General features: G+C 42.7%; 1 protein-coding gene across 1 annotated transcript in view; it reads left to right on the forward strand.

Moving 5' to 3' along the window:
• PCNX2 (pecanex 2) overlaps window positions 1–25,849 on the forward strand; it is a gene marked incomplete at its 3' end in the record, with an annotated part of 308,773 nt that overhangs the window by 222,578 nt on the left and 60,346 nt on the right. The gene's annotated exons all lie outside the window — the stretch shown is intronic.

The following is a 25,849-nucleotide window of genomic DNA, read 5'->3' on the forward strand; positions in this document are numbered from 1 at the left end:
GTAATTGATATCTAGTCTCATAACGCTGTGGTTGGAAAAGATACTTGATACAATTTCAATTTTCTTAAATTTACCAAGGCTTCATTTGTGACCCAAGATATGATCTATCCTGGAGAATGTTCCATGAGCAATTGAGAAGAAAGTGTAATCTGCTGTTTTTGGATTACAAATGGAATTACATTCCATTTGTAATAGATGTAATGTCCTATAAATATCAGTTAAGTCCATCTTGTTTAATGTATCATTTAAAGCTTGTGTTTCCTTATTTATTTTCATTTTGGATGATCTGTCCATTGGTGAAAGTGGGGTGTTAAAGTCCCCTACTATGATTGTGTTACTGTCGATTTCCTCTTTTATGGCTGTTAGCATTTGCCTTATGTATTGAGGTACTCTTATGTTGGGTGCATAAATATTTGCAATTGTTATATCTTCTTCTTGGATTGATCCCTTGATCATTACGTAGTGTCCTTCTTTGTCTCTTGTAATAGTCTTTATTTTAAAGTCTATTTTGTCTGGTATGAGAATTGCTACTCCAGCTTTCTTTTGATTTCCATTTGTATGGAATATCTTTTTCCATCCCCTCACTTTCAATCTGTATGTGTCCCTAGGTCTGAAGTGGGTCTTGTAGACAGCATATATATGGGTCTTGTTTTTGTATCCATTCAGCAAGCATGTGTCTTTTGGTTGGAGCATTTAATCCATTTACATTTAAGGTTGTTATCGATATGTATGTTTCTATTACTATTTTCATAATTGTTTTGGGTTTGTTATTGTAAGTCTTTTCCTTCTTGTGTTTCCTGCCTAGAGAAGTTCCATTAGCATTTGTTGTAAAGCTGGTTTGGTGGTGCTGAATTCTCTTAGCTTTTGTTTGTCTGTAAAGGTTTTAATTTCTCCGTCGAATCTGAATGAGATCCTTGCTGGGTAGAGTAATCTTGGTTGTAGGTTTTTCCCTTTCATCACTTTAAATATGTCCTGCCACTCCCTTCTGGCTTGCAGAGTTTCTGCTGAAAGATCAGCTGTTAACCTTATCGGGATTCCCTTTTATGTTAATTGTTGCTTTTCCCTTGCTTCTTTTAATATTTTTTCTTTGTATTTAATTTTTGATAGTTTCATTAATATGTGTCTTGGCGTGTTTCTCCTTGGATTTATCCTGTAAGGGACTCTCTGTGCTTCTTGGGCTTGATTGACTATTTCCTTACGCATATTAGGGAAGTTTTCAACTATAATCTCTTCAAATATTTTCTCAGTCCCTTTCTTTTTCTCTTCTTCTTCTGGGACCCCTATAATTCGAATGTTGGTGAGTTTAATGTTGTCCCAGAGGTCTCTGAGATTGTCCTCAATTCTTTTCATTCTTTTTTCTTTATTTTGCTCTGCGGTAGTTATTTCCACTATTTTATCTTCCAGGTCACTTATCTGTTCTTCTGCCTCAGTTATTCTGCTATTGATTCCTTCTAGAGAATTTTTAATTTCATTTATTGTGTTGTTCATCATTGTTTGTTTGCTCTTTAGGTCTTCTAGGTCCTTGTCAAACATTTCTTGTATATTCTCCATTCTGTTTCCAAGATTTTGGATCATCTGAATTCTTTTTCAGGTAGACTGCCTATTTCCTCTTTTTTTTTTTTTAAGTATTAGTTTCTTTTTTTAAATCAATTTATTTATTTATTTATTTTTGGCTGCGTTGGGTCTTAGTTGCTGTGCACAGGCTTTCTCTAGTTGCAGCGAGCAGGGTCTATTCTTTGTTGCAGTACGCGGGCTTCTCATTGCGGTGGCTTCTCTTGTTGCGGATCACGGGCTCTAGGCACATGGGCTTCAGTAGTTGTGGCTCATGGGCTCAGTAGTTGGGGCTCACGGACTTCAGTAGTTGCGGCACACGGGCTCTAAAGCACAGGCTCAGTAGTTGTGGCACACGGGCTTACTTGCTCCGTGGCATGTGGTATCTTCTTGGACCAGGGCTTGAACCCGTGTCCCCTGCATTGGCAGGCAGATTCTTAACCACTGTGCCACCAGGGTAGCCCTGCCTATTTCCTCTTCATTTGTTAGGTCTCGTGGGTTTTTACCTGGCTCCTTCATCTGCTGCGTGTTCCTCTGTCTTATTTTGCTTATCTTACTGTGTTTGGGGTCTCCTTTTTGCAGGCTGCAAGTTCGTAGTTCCCGTTGTTTTTGGTGTCTGCTCCCAGTGGGTAAGGTTGGTTCAGTGGGTTGTGTAGGCTTCCTGGTGGGGGGGACGGGTGCTTGTGTTCTGGTGGATGAGGCTGGATCTTGTCTTTCTGGTGGGCAGGACCACGTCCAGTGCTATGTTTTGGGGTGTCTGTGACCTTATTATGATTTTAGGCAGCCTCTCTGCTAATGGATGGGGTTGTGTTCCTGTCTTGCTAGTTGTTTGGCATAGGGTGTCCAGCACTGTACCTTGCTGGTCGTTGAGTGGAGCTGGGTCTTGGCGTTGAGATGGAGATCTCTGGGAGAGCTTTTGCTGTTTGATATTACTTGGGGCCAGGATGTCTCTGGTGGACCAGTGTCTTGAACTTGGCTCTCCCACCTCAGAGGCTCTGGCCTGATACCCGGCCAGAGCACCAAGACCCTGTCAGCCTCATGGCTCAGAGGAAAAGGTAGAAAAAAAAAAGAAAGAAAGGAAAAAAGTAAATAAAATAAAGTTATTAAAATAAAAAATATTAAAAAGTAATAAATAAAAACAGAAAGAGAGAAAGAGAGAGGAACCAATCCAAAAAACAAATCCACCAATGATAAGTTCTAAAAACTATACTTAAAAACCCTAAGAAAACAAAAAACAGACAATCAGAACCCTAGGAATAATGGCAAAAGCAAAGCTATACAGACAAAATCACACAAAGAAGCATACACATACACACTCACAGAAAGCGAAAAAGGAAAAATATATACATATATATTAAAAAAAAGGAAGAGAGCAACCAAATCAGTTAACAAATCTACCAATGATAATAAGCTCTAAATACTAAACTAAGATAAACATAAAACCAGAAACAAATTAGATGCAGAAAGCAAACCCCAAGTCTACAGTTGCTCCCAAAGTCCATCGCCTCAATTTTGGGACGATTCGTTGTCTATTCAGGTAATCCACTGATGCAGGGTACATCAAGTTGACTGTGGAGATTGTGATTGTGATTGTGATTTAATCCGCTGCTCCTGAGGCTGCTGGGAGAGATTTCCCTTTGTCTTCTTTGTTCGCACAGCTCCTGGGCTTCAGCTTTGGATTTGGACCCGCCTCTGCGTGTAGGTCGCCTGAGGGCGTCTGTTCTTCGCTCAGGCAGGACGGGGTTAAAGCAGCATCTGATTAGGGGGCTCTGGCTCACTTAGGCGGGGTGGGGGAGGGAGGGGTGCAGATGCGGGGTGAGCCTGCAGCAGTAGAGGCTGGCGTGACGTTGCAACAGCCTGAGGCGCGCCGTGTGTTCTCCTGGGGAAGTTGTCCCTGGATCACGTGGGGACAGTTTCTTGCCTTTTGGGAAGTCTGAGGTCTTCTGCCAGCGTTCAGTAGGTGTTCTGTAGGAGCTGTTCCACATGTAGATGTACTTTTCATGTATTTGTGGGGAGGAAGGTGATCTTCATGTTTTATTCCTCCACCATCTTGAGGTGCCTCCTTTCAGAGTATTTTAAAAAGGCTTTAGAAACACATTTTGATATTATGATTCATCATCCTTCTCTTTATATATAAACCATTGCTAAATAACTGAACTTTGTTATTAACGTGAAACAGATGTTTAGGCTGGAAAGTATATATTTGACTCATGGCCCTGGGTATCTTAGCCAGTGTCTCACTCCTAAACGAGTCAACTGTCTTCAGCCCTAAAGAAGGAAAAATCCCATTAACAATGATTTTGCTTTCATACATCAAAAGTCTTCTATAAAATGTTCAGTACCATAGCTATGAGGAGACACACATAACAGCTACCTGAAGGGCAAATAGAGCTTCATGGTTGTTACATTTCTATTATATTCTCTGGATTGGTTTTAAAATGTTAAATTGTTCTGGGCATTATCCTTGTCAAAAAGTATGCAGTAAGCATGTATCTGAGGCCACTGTGCTGGGCTTTAAGATAGGAATCATTCTATGTGATTGGTCTGTAAAAAAATTGACTCTGCATTCCATGCCCTTGGTCTCACCCTAGTCAGCAAGAAGATAATCAGTGTCACTTCATCGTCAGCTCTCCCTGAGGCAGTGATGTTCCATCAGAAAGCACCAGCTTTGTGGTCAGTCAGACCTTGAATAAAATCCCAGCTGGTATGCTTGGTTAGGTGTTTGACTTTAGGAAATTATTCAGCCTGTGAGCCTCAGTTGACTCATGTGTAAAATGGGATGACTGTCTCTATGTGCCTCCCAGAAGTCATAAACACCAAATTAATCCTGTACCCATTTTGTTTTCCTTCCCTATATTTCTGTGTGCTGTCATTTCAACTTTTAATTCATTTAAGTCTAGACGTATTTTATGTATCCTTGCAACCTACCTGAAATCATTTCTGAAATGGCAGAACACAATCAACCCATGAAAGAATACATGTGTAGACCATGGAGCATCACATCCACAACCAGTGTGCCGTGAGATGCCCCATAAATACTAGTCTTCACCATCAGGTGCTGTGTTTATTCTGAGGCCTTAGCCAGTCCCAGAGCCCAGGTTCTGTTCTTTGAGCATCACAGCTGCCTTAGTGGAAGAAACAAGATCTTCAAAGTGCCAGTCTTTTGTGGTTTATCAAACAACAAAAGAGATGATCAGAATACTTCAGCCAGTCTCAGTGAGCTCTCATGGATCTTACTGTGCTACTTCCCAGCCCCTTCTTGGGTTTGTAATATAGAAGAGAGACTAGCATGGACGCTTGGAATTACAGCATCCCCTCTGTACCATCCACGGAAGGGAGTCCTCCTCCTACTCTGGGTGGAGCAGGACTTGTGTCTCACTGGGCAGCCCATGTGATCTTTGTCAGTCACAGCCGGGGCTCTCATTGCTCTGAATCTGCTCCTTGTGGCATCAACCGGATACCCCAGTCACCTGGATACACCTGCTGATCCTGGAGCAACCCGCATCCTTGGGCCTCCTGTACATTCCATCCTTCACTAGTTTGAAGGCAGCTCTCCTTCCCTTCTCAGGTCTCTGCTTCAGGCTTAACAGTCCTATCTGTTTTTTGTGTGAAATGGTCTAGACCTTGAGCATCTCAGCCGTCCTCATCCAGTCGTTTACTGGGTTGACCCTGACTGTGCCCTCCTTAGACTGCTCCAGGTGTCACCTACTCAGCTCATAGTAGAGGGACCTGTTACTTCCTCTGAGTCCTATGTTCTGCTCTCATTTATGCCTCTTAAAATTGAAACCCTCGCAATTATTTTACTCAAGTATTGCCAAGCCAAGTCTTCATCATCCCACTCTCATGCATGTGTGTGTGTTTTACTGAAAAGCAGAAATTTACATCTCCTCTATCAATTCTCAACTTCTTGGCTTTAACTCAACATTCCATTCCATAGAAGTCGATGTCACTGCTGTCCTTCATCATCTCTCCAGCCCCCTCACTTGTGCTATCTGCACATGGGCTTGCCTGTCACCATCTGGGTCTTTGTTCATGATTTGTTAATGTTGATGAGCTGTACAGAGCCATGGATGCCTGACTTGGTTAAGGCAGTCAAAAAAAGGAATTCTCAACTTCACACTTTATTTTCTACCTTTTTCAGAATGGGCAGGATTTTGCTGGATATTCTCTTCCCAGTGAGCTGTTTTAAGCACGGTTTGTAGATCTTTCTGCAAAGCATTGAGCATCTCAAAAGGCATTCTTTTTTGAGTATAAAGCAGGAAGATTATATGGCTTATGTGTTAATAGTAAAATGCAGCACTGTAATTCAGATTTGCAGTTATGCTGGGAGGGCTTTACGTATTTCAACTCGCAATTAAGCTACCCCCCAATTTATTTGGATATGTTTTCAAAGCACCTGGACAAATTTACTGTGGAGATAAAGTCATGAAGCTCCCTCATCAGATGTCTTAGGGCTATTAGAGCTCTCGGATGCACACCTAGGAGTGTGTTGGGCCCTGGATATATTACTATTAAATGTAATAAAGGCAGTAGGAACAATGCAGCAGTAACAGGAGTGATCATCATCTTTCTGTAATTAGTGAACACCTGCTCACCTGCTCAGATATATTCATTCCCATCCTGACACCCACTTTGGAAGTAGAATTTCATTTTTCTCATTTCGCAGATCAGAAAAAGGAGACTCAGGGAAGTTCAGTAACTTGCCCAAAGTCACAGAATCAGTCAGTGGCCGATCCAAGATATTAACCAGGTCTGGCCTTATTTCAAGCCCTTTCCATTGTGTCCTGAAGCCTCTCAAAATATCTCCCACAGCAAAAAAAAAAAAAAAATCCCCAAAACCCATAAAACAAAAAAACCAGTGACTGTCAGTTAAAGCATTTGCTCTTGACTCGAGAGGTATGGTGGTCACAAGAGCCTGTCTGGAAGGGAAGGCGGCTGTAGCCCGGGGCCTAGGGTCCCTGTGTGCCTCACTCCAGAAAGGCCTTCTCTGGGTCCCTAGAGGAGCTCTGTGCATCCTCTCTCTGTGGGGGGCAGCGCCAGGTGTGGCAGAGGTGGCCATGCTCCCTGTCACCTCCTCAGAAGCAGGCGTTGGTCCCAAAACTCTCCTCTGCCCTCAGTCAGGTCCAAAGTGACCCAAGTCAAAACCAGCACGACTCTCCCAAGGCCACTCTCCAGTTCCTCTGCTGAGCTGTCTCACTGATGACTAGACCACAGGAGCCTTGCAGCTCAGGGGCTTGGAGCCCCTCCGCAGGCTCGGCAGGAGGTGGTGAGGGGCCACCTGGCCAGGTGTGGACCATCGCTGGCGAGTTTGTCTTTCGCTGATTCTGCAGGGACCTTGCGATGCTCCCGCATCCCTGAGCATGGCGCCGAGGTGCTCCTCCCCGAGGTCCCGGTCTGTTGGGAGCTTCAGCCCCGCCTGCTTCTCCGCAGCCCCGGACCCTGAGCAGGGAGGCAGAGGGGCGGCCCCTTGGGTGTGGCCTGCTGCCTCCGGTATTTCCAGAGCAGGGATTGGGAGCCTCTCCCACTGGGAGACCGAGGACCACCAGTGACGTGAGGCACCAGGGTGCCCAGGTTCCAGACCTTGCCGGGCTGTTAAGTAACTTGATAGGCCTATGAAAAGGATCAGGAAACGCCCTCACTTTTCCTGGGGGCTGATGATAGGTCTTAGGGAATCCTCCTCCCGGAAGGGACTCCGAGGCTGATGCATATATAAATCTGGGAGTTCTGAGCAATTTAAAAATGCCTGGGAGTCACTTTGAGGTTCCATATGTGTGTCTATTGATAAACGAGGCGTGTTTCGGGATTGACACGGTTTAGGTCACGTGTGAGGAGGCAGTGCATCCCGGGACTTACAAGCGCAGCCAGGGTGGGAAATCGGACCAAGTCTCAAAATTTCCAAAAGTGATAGAGGTGAAGAGAAACCAGCAAGAAACATTCTTAGTTATGTAGAACGAAGTGGAGGTATCCAGGCAGACTGACGAGCCACAGGAGCTCAGAGTTTAGTATCCGTAAATCTCAGCCAGGTGGCTGGGGACACGTGGGCTGAGTCTGTGGATGTACAGCCGGCAGCCTGCCTCACCTTTCATTCCACTCTAGTAAAACTGAGCCCTGTGTAAACATTTTCCTGGACTTCAGGCCACAGTTAAGCAAGAAACAGATGAGCAGGTGAGACCGTGGCCAAAAAGGCAAGAGAAAGGCAATGTGTGAAACCCAGAGTTCTAGAGAGGGATTGTTTCTGCCTGGGACTTGGGGTGTGGCAGGCCTGCAGGGGAGGAGAATCGTCTTTCCCACTGGGCTTGGTAGTGTGAGATGCAAGCCTAATGCTGCTGGCAGCCTTTTTGTTCCCACGAGGTGTGAACTGGCCTGAGAACACAGCAAACGGGCAGGGCCGAGGGACGTGGAGGATGATTCCTGATGACACCACGCACCCTAGCCCCTGAGTCCAGCTGGGCTCCATTGACCTTTCAGCTGTGTGAACCAGTGAGTTCCAGATTTTGCTTAAGCCGTTTCCAGTTGTGTTTTCTGTCACTTGAAATTGAGAGACTCATAATAAAAGCAAGTGACGGCTTTTATCGAAGGGATCCTTCCTTCATAATTCTATTTGGAAGGATGACAGCATGAAGGTAAGACCTTTAGCACCGTAATTCTGTGAGTCTAAATAGTCTAGAATTCCAGAGAAGGGTGGAGTGGCAGACAGGAGTCTGAGCCTCCCTCGCCCTCTGGCTGATACGCCCTGTGTCTTAATCAGTCCTTCCACCTCCCTTCTCGGCCTTGGATTTGCTCAACTGGAAACCCAGGTCTATGTCTGAATGCTGTTATGTCTGCAACACTAAATGATGAACTTGGCCCCATCCTGCTGTTTTGCTGACGGATGAGAAAGCTCACACACTCGTACCCAGGGGTAAGGTTTGACACTTTGGGTGTGGTGGTGAGCGATTATGCAAACGTATTCCAGAAGTAGGCCGCTTTTGAGGAACTCCAGTGTGTTGAATTTCTCAGATAGCGCAGGTTTGAGCTTATTATTCATTATGCTGCAATGCGTAATTTTACTCAGAGTCCTGTGCCATCCTGCTGAGCAGTTACAGAATCTAGAAAGTGCAGAGTAGTGAAATTGACCGGGCGCCTGCCGGAAGGGCTCCACCTGCCCACCTGCTGCCGGCTGTCTGGTGCTGCTGACTCGACATGTCAAGGTCACCCGGGAGTCAAGGTCACCCAGGAGTGAGGCTGTGTGGCAGAGTCCTGCTGATGGGTGGTCGCAGGGAGTGTCAGCCTAGCACAGCACAAGGGCAGAGCCCTTCTCAGGCCTGGCAGCTTTTTCAGCTTTTAAGGATGTGTTGGAGATGGGATTGATTGATTCTAAACAAAGGAAAGCAGAAGGCTTCAGCTTTTTTTTTTTTTTTTTTTTTATTTATTAGTTTCTGCTTTATAACAAAGTGAATCAGTCATACATATACATCTGTTCCCACATCCCCTCCCTCATGCATCTCCCTCCCTCCCACCCTCCCCATCCCACCCCTCCAGGCGGTCACAAAGCACCGAGCTGATCTCCCTGTGCTCTGCGGCTGCTTCCCACTATCTATCTACCTTACGTTTGGTAGTGTATATATGTCCATGCCTCTCTTTCCCTTTGTCACAGCTTCCCCTTCCCCTTCCCCATATCCTCAAGTCCATTCTCAAGTAGGTCTGTGTCTTTATTCCCGTTTTACCCCTAGGTTCTTCATGACATTTTTTTTTTTTTAATTCCATATATATGTGTTAGCATACGGTATTTGTCTTTCTCTTTCTGACTTACTTCACTCTGTATGACAGACTCTAGGTCTATCCACCTCATTACAAATAGCTCAGTTTCGTTTCTTTTTATGGCTGAGTAATATTCCATTGTATATATGTGCCACATCTTCTTTATCCATTCATCCGATGATGGACACTTAGGTTGTTTCCAGCTCCGGGCTATTGTGAATAGAGCTGCAATGAACATTTTGGTACATGTCTCTTTTTGAATTATGGTTTTCTCAGGGTATATGCCTAGTAGTGGGATTGCTGGGTCATATGGTAGTTCTATTTTTAGTTTTTTAAGGAACCTCCATACTGTTCTCCATAGTGGCTGTACCAATTCACATTCCCACCAGCAGTGCAAGAGTGTTCCCTTTTCTCCACACCCTCTCCAGCATTTATTGTTTCTAGATTTCTTGATGATGGCCATTCTGACTGGTGTGAGATGATATCTCATTGTAGTTTTGATTTGCATTTCTCTAATGATTAATGATGTTGAGCATTCTTTCATGTGTTTGTTGGCAGTCTGTATATCTTCTTTGGAGAAATGCCTATTTAAGTCTTCTGCCCATTTTTGGATTGGGTTGTTTGTTTTTTTGCTATTGAGCTGCATGAGCTGTTTATAAATTTTGGAGATTAATCCTTTGTCAGTTGCTTCATTTGCAAATATTTTCTCCCATTCTGAGGGTTGTCTTTTGGTCTTGTTTATGGTTTCCTTTGCTGTGCAAAAGCTTTGAAGTTTCATTAGGTCCCATTTGTTTATCTTTGTTTTTATTTCCATTTCTCTAGGAGGTGGGTCCAAAAGGATCTTGCTGTGATTTATGTCATAGAGTGTTCTACCTATGTTTTCCTCTAAGAGCTTGATAGTTTCTGGCCTTACATTTAGGTCTTTAATCCATTTTGAGCTTATTTTTGTGTATGGTGTTAGGGAATGATCTAATCTCATACTTTTACATGTCCCTGTCCAGTTTTCCCAGCACCACTTATTGAAGAGACTGTCCTTTCTCCACTGTACATTCCTGCCTCCTTTATCAAAGATAAGTTGGCCATATGTGCGTGGGTTTATCTCTGGGCTTTCTATCCTGATCCACTGATCTATCTTTCTGTTTTTATGCCAGTACCACACTGTCTTAATTACTGTAGCTTTGTAGTATAGTCTGAAGTCAGGCAGCCTGATTCCTCCAGCTCCGTTTTTCGTTCTCAAGATTGCTTTGGCTATTCGGGGTCTTTTGTTTTTCCAAACAAATTTTGAAATTTTTTGTTCTACTTCTGTGAAAAATGCCAGTGGTAGTTTGATAGGGATTGCATTGAATCTGTAGATTGCTTTGGGTAGTAGAGTCATTTTCACAATATTGATTCTTCCAATCCAGGAGCATGGTATATCTCTCCATCTATTTAAATCATCTTTAATTTCTTTCATCAGTGTCTTATAATTTTCTGCATACAGGTCTTTTGTCTCCTTAGGTAGGTTTATTCCTAGATATTTTATTCTTTTTGTTGCAATGGTAAATGGGAGTGTTTTCTTGATTTCATTTTCAGATTTTTCATCATTAGTGTACAGGAATGCCAGAGATTTCTGTGCATTAATTTTGTATCCTGCTACTTTACCAAATTCATTGATTAGCTCTAGTAGTTTTTCGGTAGCATCTTTAGGATTCTCTATGTATAGTATCATGTCATCTGCAAACAGTGACAGCTTTACTTCTTCTTTTCCAATTTGGATTCCTTTTATTTCCTTTTCTTCTCTGATGGCTGTGGCTAAAACTTCCAAAACTATGTTGAATAAGAGTGGTGAGAGTGGGCAGCCTTGTCTTGTTCCTGATCTTAGTGGAAATGGTTTCAGTTTTTCACCATTGAGGACGATGCTGGCTGTGGGTTTGTCATATATGGCCTTTATTATGTTGAGGAAAGTTCCCTCTATGCCTACTTTCTGCAGGGTTTTTATCATAAATGGGTGTTGAATTTTGTCGAAAGCTTTCTCTGCATCTATTGAGATGATCATATGGTTTTTCTCCTTCAACTTGTTAATATGGTGTATCACATTGATTGATTTGCGTATATTGAAGAATCCTTGCATTCCTGGAATAAACCCCACTTGATCATGGTGTATGATCCTTTTAATGTGCTGTTGGATTCTGTTTGCTAGTATTTTGTTGAGGATTTTTGCATCTATGTTCATCAGTGATATTGGCCTGTAGTTTTCTTTCTTTGTGACATCCTTGCCTGGTTTTGGTATCAAGGTGATGGTGGCCTCGTAGAATGAGTTTGGGAGTGTTCCTTCCTCTGATATTGTTTGGAAGAGTTTGAGAAGGATGGGTGTTAGCTCTTCTCTAAATGTTTGATAGAATTCGCCTGTGAAGCCATCTGGTCCTGGGCTTTTGTTTGATGGAAGATTTTTAATCACAGTTTCAATTTCAGTGCTTGTGATTGGTCTATTCATATTTTCTATTTCTTCCTGAGTCAGTCTTGGTAGGTTGTGCATTTCTAAGAATTTGTCCATTTCTTCCAGGTTGTCCATTTTATTGGCATAGAGTTGCTTATAGTAATCTCTCATGATCTTTTGTATTTCTGCAGTGTCAGTTGTTACTTCTCCTTTTTCATTTCTAATTCTACTGATTTGAGTCTTCTCCCTTCTTTTCTTGATGAGTCTGGCTAATGGTTTGTCAATTTTGTTTATCTTCTCAAAGAACCAGCTTTTAGTTTGGTTGATCTTTGCTATTGTTTCCTTCATTTCTTTTTCATTTATTTCTGATCTGATCTTTATGATTTCTTTCCTTCTGCTAACTTTGGGGGTTTTTTGTTCTTCTTTCTCTAATTGCTTTAGGTGCAGGGTCAGGTTGTTTACTCGAAATGTTTCCTGTTTCTTAAGGTGGGATTGTATTGCTATAAACTTCCCCCTTAGAACTGCTTTTGCTGCGTCCCATAGGTTTTGGGTCGTCGTGTCTCCATTATCATTTGTTTCTAAGTATTTCTTAATTTCCTCTTTGATTTCTTCAGTGATCACTTCGTTATTGAGTAGTGTATTGTTTAGCCTCCATGTGTTTGTATTTTTTACAGATCTTTTCCTGTAATTGATGTCTAGTCTCATAGCATTGTGGTCGGAAAAGATACTTGATACAATTTCAATTTTCTTAAATTTACCAAGGCTTGATTTGTGACCCAAGATATGATCTATCCTGGAGAATGTTCCATGAGCACTTGAGAAAAATGTGTATTCTGTTGTTTTTGGGTGGAATGTCCTATAAATATCAATTAAGTCCATCTTGTTTAATGTATCATTTAAAGCTTGTGTTTCCTTATTTATTTTCATTTTGGATGATCTGTCCATTGGTGAAAGTGGGGTGTTAAAGTCCCCTACTATGATTGTGTTACTGTCGATTTCCCCTTTTATGGCTGTTAGTATTTGCCTTATGTATTGAGGTGCTCCTATGTTGGGTGCATAAATATTTACAATTGTTATATCTTCTTCTTGGATCGATCCCTTTATCGTTATGTAGTGTCCTTCTTTGTCTCTTCTAATAGTCTTTATTTTAAAGTCTATTTTGTCTGATATAAGAATTGCTACTCCAGCTTTCTTTTGATTTCCATTTGCATGGAATATCTTTTTCCATCCCCTTACTTTCAATCTGTATGTGTCTCTAGGTCTGAAGTGGGTCTCTTGTAGACAGCATATATATGGGTCTTGTTTTTGTATCCATTCAGCCACTCTGTGTCTTTTGGTGGGAGCATTTAGTCCATTTACATTTAAGGTAATTATTGATATGTATGTTCCTATTCCCATTTCCTTAATGGCTTTGGGTTCGTTATTGTAGGTATAGTCCTTCTGCTGTGTTTCTTGCCTAGAGAAGTTCCTTTAGCATTTGTTGTAAAGCTGGTTTGGTGGTGCTGAACTCTCTCAGCTTTTGCTTGTCTGTAAACGTTTTAATTTCTCCATCCAATCTGAATGAGATCCTTGCTGGGTAGAGTAATCTTGGTTGCAGGTTTCTCTCCTTCATCACTTTAATTATGTCCTGCCACTCCCTTCTGGCTTGTAGAGTTTCTGCTGAGAGATCAGCTGTTAACCTGATGGGGATTCCCTTGTGTGTTATTTGTTGTTTTTCCCTTGCTGCTTTTAATATGATTTCTTTGTGTTTAATTTTTGACAGTTTGATTAATATGTGTCTTGGCGTATTTCTTCTTGGATTTATTCTGTATGGGACTCTCTGTGCCTCCTGGACTTGATTAACTATTTCCTTTCCCATATTAGGGAAGTTTTCAACTATAATCTCTTCAAATATTTTCTCAGTCCCTTTCTTTTTCTCTTCTTCTTCTGGAACCCCTATAATTCGAATGTTGGTGCGTTTAATGTTGTCCCAGAGGTCTCTGAGACTGTCCTCTGTTCTTTTCATTCTTTTTTCTTTATTTTGCTCTGCATCAGTTATTTCCACTATTTTATCTTCCACCTCACTTATCCGTTCTTCTGCCTCAGTTATTCTGCTATTGATCCCATCTAGAGTATTTTTCATTTCATTTATTGTGTTTTTAATCGATGCTTGATTCATCTTTAGTTCTTCTAGGTCCTTGTTAACTGTTTCTTGCATATTGTCTATTCTATTTCCAAGATTTTGGATCTGGGAAATAGAATCTTGGATCAGCTTTACTATCATTATTCTGAATTCTTTTTCAGGTAGACTGCCTATTACCTCTTCATTTGTTAGGTCTGGTAGGTTTTTATCTTGCTCCTTCACCTGCTGTATGTTTTTCTGCTTTCTCATTTTGCTTATGTTACTGTGTTTGGGGTCTCCTTTTTGCAGGCTGCAGATTCGTAGTTCCCGTTGTTTTTGGTGTCTGTCCCCCGTGGCTAAGGTTGTTTCAGTAGGTTGTGTAGGCTTCCTGGTGGGGGGGACTAATGCCTGTGTTCTGGTGGTTGAAGCTCGATCTTGTCTTTCTGGTGGACAGGTCCACGTCTGGTGGTGTGTTTTGGGGTGCCTGTGGCCTTATTATGTTTTTAGGTAGCCTCTCTGCTAATGGGTGGGGTTGTGTTCCTGCCTTGCTAGTTGCTTGGCATAGGGTGGCCAGCACTGTAGCTTGCTGGTCGTTGAGTGAAGCTGGGTGCTGGTGTTGAGATGGAGATCCCTGGGAGATTTTCGCTGCTTGATATTATGTGGAGCTGGGAGGTCTCTTGTGGACCCGTGTCCTGAAGTTGGCTCTCCCACTTCAGAGGCACAGCACTAACTCCTGGCTGCAGCACCAAGAGCCTTTCATCCACCCGGCTCAGAATAACAGTGAGAAAAAGTAGAGAGAAATAATTAGTAGAAGAAAGAAAGAGAGATTGAAAGAAAGGAAGAAGGGAAGTAAGGAAGGAAGGAAGGAAGGAAGAAAGAAAGAAAGGAGGGAGGGAGGAAGGATGGAAAGAAAGGAAAGAAAGGAGGGAGGGAGGGAGGAATGAAAGCAAAAGGAAGCGTGAATGGAAGAAGAGAGGGAGGGAGGAAAGAAAGAAAGAAAGAAAGACAGGAGGGAGGGAGGGAGGGAGGAAGGAAAGAAAAAGAAAGTGGAAAGAAGAAGGGTGGGAGGGAGGGAGGGATGGAGGAAAGAAAAAGAAAGAAGGAAAGGAGGAGCGGAGGGAGGGAGGGAGGAAGGGAAGGGAGGAAAAAAAGAAAGAGCAGGTAAAGTACAATAGAATAAAGTATGAAATATAGTAGCGTTATTAAAATCAAAAAGTAATTATTGAAAAAAAACACGGACCGAAAGAACCCTGGGACATATGGTGGAAGCAAAGCTATACAGAGAGAATCTTACACAGAAGATTACACATACACATTCACAAAAAGAGAGCAGGGGGAAAAATCAAAAATCTTGCTCTCCAAGTCCACCTCCTCGATTTGGGATAATTCGTTGTAAAAAGAGGAAAAGGGCGAAAAGTCTGAAATCTTGCTAAGTCCACCTCCTTAATTTGAGATAATTCGTTGTAAAAAGAGGAAAAAAAAAAAAAAGGAAAAAAAAAAGGGGGGAAAGTCTTAAATCTTGTCCTCAAGGTCCACTTCCTCAATTTGGGATGATTCGCTGTCCATTCATGCACTCCACAGACGCAGGGCACATCAAATGGACCGTGGAGCTTTAATCCGCTGCCTCGGAGGCTGCACAGAGAGATTTCCCTGTCTCTGCTCTCACAGCTCCCGGGTCTCAGCCTTGGACCTGGCCCCGCCTCTGCGCGTAGGTCGCCGGAGGGCGTCCGTTCTTCGCTCAGACAGGACGGGTTTAAAGGAGCCGCTGATTCGGGGGCTCTGGCTCACTCAGGCAGAGGGGAGGGAGGGGAATGCCCTCTCCTCGCGCACCAGGCAACAAAAGGGAAAAAAGTCTCTTGCCTCTCCGGTAGCTCCAGACCCTTTCCCCGGACTCCCTCCGGGCTAGCACTAACCCCTTCAGGGTCTCTTCCTGCCGCCAGCCCCAGACCTCTCCCTGCGCTCCGACTGAAAGCCGATACCCGAGCCTCAGCTCCCAGCCCCGCCCGCCCTGGCGGCCGAGCAGACAATCTCTCGGGCTGGTGTGTGCCTGAGGGCACCGATCCTCTGTGCCAAAATCTCTCTGCTTTGCCCTCCACACCCCTGTTGCTGTGCTCTCCTCCGCTACTCCGAAGCTTTCCCCCTCCGCCACCTGCAGTCTCCGCCCTCGAAGGGGCTTGTAGTGTGTAGAAACCTTCCCTCCTTCACGGCTCCCTCCCACTGGTGCAGGTCCCGTCCATATCCTATTGTCTCTGTTTATTCTTTTTTTCTTTTGACCTACCCAGGTATGTGGGGAGTTTCTTGCCTTTTGGGGGGTCTGAGGTCTTCTGTCAGCGTTCAGTAGGTGTTCTGTTGGAGTTGTTCCACGTGTAGATGAATTTCTGATGTATCTGTGGGGAGGAAGGTGATCTCCGCGTCTTACTCTTCCGCCATCTTCCTCCGGCTCCCCAGGCTTCAGCTTTTAAATCTGCATTGCCTCAAAGCCTTTCACTGCAGGGCTCACACGTTCCTGGTGCAGGAGATTTCCTGGGCAGATGGAGGTATCTGCACAGTGAGGGTTCACTCCCCAACACCAAGAACCCTGAGCGCTTTAGAAGGCCTTGCTTGTGATCAGCCAACACGCAAAGTGCATGTTACTGGCCACGCCGTCCCCGTTGCCAACAGAGATATGGGAGGAGCCATATGGGCTGTGGGGTGACCCCTCTGAGTCCTGGGGGACTAATGCATTTGAGGCTGTAGCTTAAGACTCACTCCTTACCACTGCAGTCATGGGGTAGGGGGCGCCCTTTAGTCTTGTTACTGTCGACTGAAAACATGCACAACTGAAAAGTTGAGAATTATGTTTTATTCTGAGGACTTTCTGAGGGCTTCAGACCCAGAAGTCAGTCTCTCAGATGGCTCTGAGGGACGGCTCCAAAGAGGTAAGGGGGGAGCCAGGATATAGAGGAGTTTTTGCAAGAAAAACCAGGTAGTCGGAACATCAAAGGATTACTGTTAATTAAAGAAAACCAGGCATCTCAAGGAATATAGCGCTTTTCTCTATATGGGCAGATGCAAGAGTCTGGGCTCACTGAAATCATTCCTTTGATATGCACCTTAACTATCTAGGGTCAGTGTCATGTTCTTTCCCATCCTGAGTCTCCTCAGGGTGCACGTTTGGGGGTGGCTGCAGTGGCTGAGGGCTTGGTGGTGGGCATCCTGTTTGCTTCCATCCTGAGTTCCCTCAGGGTGCACCGTCTGGGCAGCTGTAATGTGATGGCTTGATGGCTGCAACATCCTTTGTTTACTGATACGGAAGGTGACATTTTTCATTCACAATACCCTGAGCGTATTTCCAAGGCTGACTTCCGTCCCTCACTATTGAAAGCCGAGACCTGACCCAGGCTTTGCATGTGTTTGCTGTTTCGGGGTTCCTGGTACTATTGGCTGATGAATGAAATGAATGCATTATGTGAACATAGGAAGCCGTGCTCTTTTTTTCTTGTCACTTTGGAAACATTCTGCTATCATCACTCCATAGGGTTTATAATGCTTTTTCATGTCTGGATTACTGTGTTTGCCTCTCTCTGTAAATGCAATTAAGTAGATAGATGCTCCCCATCAAGCTTGTTTAAATGAAAAATGACCAATAATGGAAAAATAATCGCATACATGAGAATTAGAAAAAATATTACCTGATAAGAATAATGGCAATTTAATGTATTATATTCCTTTTCTGATTTGTAATGTCTTACTAAGTTACATTTTCAAAAATTATTTGTTTTGGAGGTTGTGTGGTTGGAGCTTAATTTCCTAGAGACAGGAAAGGCTTTGGAGAGAGGTGTACTTTGAGGTTTGAGAGAAAGGAGAGAAAGTTCTTAGTGGATTTTAAAGGAAATTGCATAGAAAATGAAATTTTAATAACGATTAATTTTAAGAGCCGTCCAAAAATAATAGAACACTAGCTTCCTAGCTAAAGTTATCACGGGCAAAGGAGAGCCACTTGGGAAGCCTTCTGAGGAGGTTTTCTTGTCACTGTCACACTGTCTGGGGGAAAAGCTGGGGCAGGTGGCAGACACTTGGGGGAGGTGAATGAACTCATTTTCTGTTGACTCTGGTCCCTATGCTCCCAGAGCCAAGATTCAACACAATTTTAATATTTAAAATCAAATTTGAAAAACACTGTCAGGATAAAAAAAATACTATTTCTTTTTCCCCATAAAAAGTACTGATGTGGTGATATCAAAACTATTTTCTGTTCATCCATTGTCAATCATGATGACCCTGGGTAACAGGCCTGTTACAAGGTTAAAGTGATTCTTAGTTTAGTTTTGTAGTAGACTGCCATAGAAGGGACTCTGTATTTTAATTTCCTACCAAAAGTGCTATGTTTTAGTTGCGATTTTATGCACTCAGAAAACTGAGGATCAGAAGAATTATGTGATTCTCTCCTTTACATCCCTCAATAATTTAATAAGTCATAAAGCAAGTGAGAAACAGAAATCAGATTTATCAACTTAAAGTTGCAGTCTTATTCTTGGGGTTCCCCTGCCTTATTGTTTGTGTACTGTTTCCAGGCCGAATTATTTTGCATAGGGTACACCATCATTAAAAATGAAAACATGAGATGTCAAACCTGCATAAATACCTTTATTTATAATTTTAGTCAGTGTAACTGATTTGACCAGGTGCCACATGGTGACTGTAGAATTAGGAGCATCCTTTTAGTTGAACTTGATTTTGTAACAGATCTGAAGACTGAGTGCAGGTGAGGTACAATGTTATACTTTAGGAGTGAATAAAATAGCAAAGGAAAAGTGAAGTCCATCTCAACGGAAAACAGAGCTGGTGTGATTTTAATAAGTGCCACATCCCTTGAGGACTAAACAGCACCGTGTCTTAACGGGCTTCATGTTCGGAGAACGTGTCTTCTCGAGTTGTGTCTCTCCTGACACAAGTGACTGTGAAAATGGAAGGATCTAGATGTAACTCATCAGGGCTGTGCATGTCACTGCAAAATCCTGCAGTCCCGTTGCCAAGGGTTGACGTTTCTTTTTGCTTTGTGCTCATCTTGATCCAAATTCTGTGCATACCAGTGGTAACTAATGAAAAAATAAATGTGTCTTCATCCCCAGGAGGAATAACACCCGGAACTCTAAATAAAACACTGTCAAATCCGTAACATTGGGCCTCTTTTTACCAGGAGGCTATAGCACCCAGAAGTCAAAACCTTAAATCAGTCATGTTAATCCTGGGGAAAACCCCAGCAGCACCCCGGTCATTTAATCCTTATGAATCTGCTACAATCCTGTGTATCTCCATCTTTTCAGTTCCCCATCTGGCTGACTCTTTGCCCAACCACATGCAGCTAGATTTTTTTTATTACTGTTTTTATTAGTTGCATTTGCTGAAAGAGAAGAAACACTTTTCACCCCCTAAATATTTATGACTTCCCAGTGAATGAATAGTTGGACTCCTTCTCCTGTATTTGGAATGCTGGAGAGTCTTGGATTTTTCTGACTGAAATGGGAGAAGTGATCCTAATTTGTGATGCAAGCAAGTTAGGGTGAGAGATGAGAATCTCACATGAATGCATTGTAGTCACGGAATTCAGGCCTGCTATTAGCTATGGAGACTTTTTTAATTAAACTTTTTTTTTAAAAGCTAAGTATAGATTCACATGGAGTTGAAAGAAAGAATAAAAAGAGATCTCCCCATATACTCTTTATCCAATTTACATGTGTTAACGTCTTGTAAAACGATCTCCAGGATATTGATGTTGGTCCAGTCAAGATACAGACCAAGTCCGTCCCCACAGAGACCTCTCCTGCTGCCCTTTGATAGTCACACACTCTTCCTTTCTGCCTCTCCCTCCGTCTTATCTCCTGTCAACCACGAATCGGTTCTCCAACTCTATATTTTGTCATTGCAAGAGTTTTATATGAACGGAATCATATAGTGTTTAAACCTCATGGGATTGGCTGTTTTCACTCACTGTAGTTCAGTGAAGATTCTTCCAGGTTGTTGTATGTCAGCAGTTTGCCCCTTTAATTGCTAAGCAGTATCCCATAGTATGGAAACCACAGTCTGTTTAACAACTCACCCACTAAGGGACATCTGGGTTGCTTCCAGTTTTTGGCTATTATGAATAAAGCTGCCAGGGACATTTGTCTATGGGTTTTTAGGTGAACATAAGTCTTCACTTCTCTGGCATAATTGCCCAGGAATATAATTGCTGGGTCACATGGTAGTTTTTTTTTTAAGAAACTGCCAAACTTTTTTCAGAGGAGCGATACCATTTTACATCCCCACCAGCAATGTGTAAGGGATCTAGTTTCTCCATATCCTTGCAAGTATATTGATGTTTTCACTATTTTATACTTTAGCCATTCTAATGGGTGTATAGTGATATCTCACTGTGGTTTTAATCTTCATTTCTCTAATGACTTATGACATTGAACATCTTTTTCTGAGCTTATTTGCCATCAGTATGTCCTCTTCAGGGAAATGTTTGTTCACATCTTTGCTCACTTTCTAATTGGATTCTTTGTGGGTTTTTTGTTTGTTTTGTTTTGGTTTTCTTACTGCCGAGTTTTGAGGGTTTTTTATATATTCTAGATACTAGCACTTTGTTGGATATGCAGTTTGCAAATATTTTCTCTCAGTCTGTACCTGGTCTTTTCATCCTTTTAACGGAGTATTTTACAAAACAAAAGTTTTTCAAAAGATGTTCTTGTTAAATGCACATGGACAATTCTCCAGAATAAACCATGTGTTAGGCCATAAAACAAACCTCAATAAATTTAAAAGGATTGAAATCATGCCACATATGTTCTTCAGCTACAATGGAATGAAATCGGAAATTAACAGCAAGAGGAAATCTGGAAAGTTCCCAAAGAAGTGTAAAGTAAAGCTACTTAAACAACCAATGGGTCAAAAAACAAATCACAAGAGAAAATAAAAAATATTTTGTGATGAATGAAAATGAAAACATAATATATTAAAACTTACGGTATGTAGCAAAAGCAGTGCTCAGAGGGAAATTCATAGCTGTAAATGCCTAAATTAAAAAATAAGAAAAATCTCAAATCAATAAACTAGTCTTCCATGTTAAGGAACTAGAAAAAGAAGAGCAAACTAAACCAAGGCAAGCAGACAGATGAAAATAATAAAGATTAAAATGGAGAGAAATGAAATAGATAATAGAAAATCAATAGAAATAATAAATTACACCAAAAGTTGATTCTTTGAAAAGATTGACAAAATTGACAAGCCTTTACCAAGAATGACCAAGAAAAAAAGAGAGAAGACTCAAATTACTAAAATCATGGAAGTGGGTCCATTACTACCAACATTACATAATTGAAAGAGAATTCTATGAACTACCGTGTACCAACAAATTAAATAACCTAGCTGAACTGAAGGAATTCATAGAAACACACACTCTACCAAAACTGACTGAAAAAGAAATGGAAAATCTGAATAGACCTATAACAAGTAAAGGGAATTAATTGGTAATCAAAAAACTCCTAACAAAGAAAAGCCCAGGATGAGTTGGCTTCCCTCTGGAATTCTGTAAAATGTTTAAAGAAGAATTAACATCAGTCCTTCTCAAATCTCCCAAAAAAGAGTGGAAGAAGGAATAGTTCCTAAATCATTCTGTGGGTCCAGTATTACCCTGATACCAAAGCCAGACAAAGTCATCACAAGCAAAGAAAACCTTAGACCAATATCCCTTACGAATATAGATGCAAAAATCATCAAAAAATACTAACCCAGATGAAACTTGTGTATATATTCAACTTAAAAGGTGACAGTGTCCTTATTTAGTCTCTGGCTGCCTTCTCATTGTCCAGATTTCTCTAATGCTGCCTGCCGCATGCAGAGAACTGTTGCAGGAAGGGGGACCCCTTCCAGGGCCAGCCAGTGGGCTCTTACCTAGCACTCAGAAATGTGTCTGAGGAGACACACGTGCTGACAAATCAAGAAACTTTATTGGGAAGGGGCGCCCGGGCGTAGAGCAGGAGGGTCAGGGAACCCAGGAGGACTGCTCTGCTACATGGCTCGCAGTCTTGGGTTTTATGATGATGGGGTTAGTTTCCGGGTTGTCTCTGGCCAATCATTCTGACTCAGGGTCCTTCCTGGTGGCCTGCGCATCGCTCAGCCAAGATGGATTCCAGCGAGGAGGATTCTGGGAGGTTGGTAGGACATATGGACTGGCGTCTCCTCTCTCCTTTTGACCTTTCCTGAATTCTTCTGGTTGGTGGTGGCTTGTTAGTTCCGAGTTCCTTACCAGGACTTCCTGTTGTAAGAGAACTCATGCCAGTGGCTACTATGGTGCCTGGCCAGGGCGGGCGGGTTCGTCAGTGGTCCCCCTCCCAGAACTACAGTCCATCCATCCTGGCTTTGCCATATCAACAGGCATTCCAGCCAGTCACACTTCCCCATCAAAAGTGGGAATACTTCTCCCATAAATTGTCTGTGTGTGCTGACAAACTGGAACCTGAAGCAGGAGAATTAAGTAAATTACTGTTAAATTATTTAAGCTCCTCAGAAGAGGCCACATAAGAGAGAAGGTGCTGGATTTAGATGAGGGAGGCAAAGCTTGAAGGGAGGGAACCAGCCCTGCCGTATTAGCATAAGAAAGGGATGCTTTGAGTAAGTCAGTTTCTCTGGGAAGACCAACAATATTACTAGATTCTCGGCCCATGGCGCTCCGGACAGCGTGGCCTAGCAATGAGCCTTGGCTTTGCCAGGCAGGGGCTAAGAGCACACACCACAGACGCCCACCTAACCACACCAGCATTCTGTACTTCCCCTGAGATTGTGGAATGAGTTGGGAGCCCACTTTTTCTCTCTGAGCAGCAGAACTGATGTTCATGCAATAGGACAGTGAAGGCAGAAATCCAATTACTGAGCTAATTAGCACTTTTGAGTGGTAAGCACCAAATTTACAGGAGGAAAGCACCGGAGATAAGCTCAAAATACCCAGTATGGTTGACAGTTGGCCTTCTTAGAGAGTCTGGTGGGAGCCAGAGGCCCTGGGGCACGCAGGCAGCAAAGCTTAGTTACCGCTGATCAGAATTTAGCACTCTGCAGCCAAAGCCTTTTGCAAAGATAGCCTTCCAGTTAACATAGTTTTAGAAGGTGTTTTAATTCCGTAAGGAGTTTGGTAAATGACTTTCTTTTGGCTCAGTCCCACTTTAAAAATTGTTTATTCTGCTGCTGAAAATTCCATTTGTCCTAGGTCTTAAGGTGAAATTAAAATTCCATTTAGGGACTAACTATGCCGACATGGGATTCCAGCCTTCATTAGAAAGAATTTTGTTGTTTGCTTTATTTTCTGCCACCCCGGGCTCTTTTATTTTCAAAGCCCATATGAGGGTATTTGCAAGGAACTGAAGCAGTAATAGAACATTGTGCTGGGGTTAATGGCCTTTTTGAGCTGTAACAGAATATTCCTCCTTTCCAACCCATCTGTAGAGTCTGTTTTACAAAACTCAAATAGGATCCTGCCTAGATGGTTCTCAAATATCTGAGACATAGGAGGAAATGAGAATACTTTTGTTTTTCTGAAGACAAACTTGCTTATTTATTTAAAATACAGATGCATCTAAGCATCTTTTTAATCTGCTCTGATTCCCAAGAGACAAGTTCACGAAAGAAGTCTGCATTCTGAGGTTTCTTAAGCACCAAAAAGTGCTCCTTGTTTAATCACACGCAGTATGTCAACAATCACATTGAAATGTTATCTAGAAGCAGTCTCCTTTTTTCTTAGCAGGTATTATCAGAGAAAAACACTTCAGAAGCAGTATTATCTTTGACTATTCATTTATTTTGTCAACAAATGGAGTGACTGCTGCGTGCCAGATGTCAGCAAAATGGTATCTCACGGTCCTAAGCGTCTGATATAAGAGGCAGATGTAATCAAATTATCATGTGAGAAATGGAATATTGCTGAGTATTTGGGTCTACTTTTCAAATTAATAAATGCAATATTCTTTAAAAAAAAAAAGGAAATGGAATATTTCCTGCCATGTCAGTAAACAAAGGATATCACAGTCATCAGCAATTGATGGTGAGCTGGTGAGCCCTGAGGGAACTCAGGAAGGAAAAGAATACCTGCCATCTAGCAGCCATCAGACTGCAGCCTTTCCCTACAATGAACCCTGAGGAAACTCAGGATGTGAAAACACAGGATACTGGCCCGAGATAGCTGAGGTGCATATCAAAGGGATGATTTCAGTGATCCCAGACTCTAGCATCTGCCCATACACAGAAAAGTGCTAAATTCCTTAACTTGAGATATCTGGTTTTCTTTAATTAACAATAATCTTTTGACATTCAGACTACCTGCCTTTTGTTGCAAAACTTCTATATATCCTGGTTACCCCTCACCTCCTAGGAGCAGTTCTCTCAGGGTTACTTGAGATGCTGCCTCCCTGGCTTGAATTCCTAGAAATTCCCCCCAAATAAAACATAACTTTCAACTTTTAGGTTGTGAATATATATATATTTTTTTAGTTGACACACACAAAGATGTGTATGATGTAGAGTGAAGGCTCCAGAGGCCGCCCACCTGGGTCCAGATCTCGGCTAGACCACTCACGAGCTGTGAGACTTTGGACATTTAATCCACGGTGCCTCAGGTTCTTGCTCTGTGAGAACAGGTATATTCACCTAAGAAGGTGGTTGTGAAGATGTAATGAGTTAATACATGTGAAGTGCTTACATGAGTAAGTGCTACATACATGTTAACGGTCAGCTTTAGTAGTAATATTAACTGTGACACGTGCTCCAAAAGAGAGGTATGAAAGTGCACACAGCACGTGAATCTCACCCAGAGCAGGTGCCAGGAAGGCTTCCCTGAGAAGGTGATTCTTAACTGGACGGGAAGGATTAGAGGAGTCAACGAGGAAAAGTGGGTGGAGCTGGAAAGGAAGTCCTCCAAATAGAGGACACAACAGGTATAAAGGATGCAGGGGAGGGAGGGAGGGAGAGGGAGGTCAGGGCGTGTTGAAAGTGCGGAAAAAGAAGGCCAGGGTGGTTGGAGCACAGAAAACAAAGGGCAGAGGGATGGCAAAGGCAGGGGCCAGGCATGGTAAAGATCGGACCCTCATTATGTTCAAACTTGTATGGTTTAGCCATATGAAATTGCCATTTTTGCAGGTCATAAACAGTTGAATATCATCAACTTCATGTGGTGGACGTCAGTTTCACATTTCATCCTTCAAAGGATGACGAGACCACCACTCAATGTCTGAAATAAGTCAAAGCTGGTCCGGCACAGTATCTCCAAGCAGAGCAGACTGTTGCACTTATAAAGGGTTTTCAGGACATATGAAGGTCAAGGGCAGGTGAATTTTAGAGACATAAGTGGGCTGATACCCTCTGCAGGGCAGTCACTTGGGGAGTGACTGTTGACCCCTGAGAGGTCTGGACTGAGTCTGTCCCTCACCAGCTGACTTTCAGAAGCAAGGGGCCACCATGGGCTGGCTGGCTTGCTTACCAAAGCTGTAAGTTGAGGTGGGTTGTCATAACTGAAAAGGTTTAAAACTGGTTCTGGCGGCCACTGGTTACCACGGCTACAGACAATCCACCTTTTCCTGAGCTTGTGAGAGCTGTTTTTGTTCTTGTGGTTCAACCTAAGAAAGGTCTATAAGAGTGCGCCCAACTCTTGAAAGCAAGTAGTGGAGACATAGACTACTAATCGTGAATTTTCTGGAATCAATTTGAAAAGAAAGATAGCTGTGTGTGCACTGCTCTGAAGTTCTGAAGGTGAGTGACAGTCCATTGGCAGTTCAGATGCTTGCTTTTATTTTGTGGCCCAGTGCTCAAAACTGATAAGGATCAAGGCCAATCTCCCATATCCTAAGTGCTAGTTATCTCTTCCCTCTGTGTGTTTTCTGTATTTTTCCCTCCCTTCCAATGCCTCCTTCTTCCGACAGCCTTGTCAAAGTGGAGCAAACACCCCAATGTGTGAGCTCCATCTCCCCTGCATTTCCCACTCACCCAACTGATTCTGTGAGCCCACTCTCATATGGAGGGATCTAATCAGGACCTCT

Source organism: Hyperoodon ampullatus (assembly GCF_949752795.1).
Source record: "Hyperoodon ampullatus genome assembly, chromosome: 1".
Lineage (NCBI taxonomy): Eukaryota > Metazoa > Chordata > Mammalia > Artiodactyla > Ziphiidae > Hyperoodon > Hyperoodon ampullatus.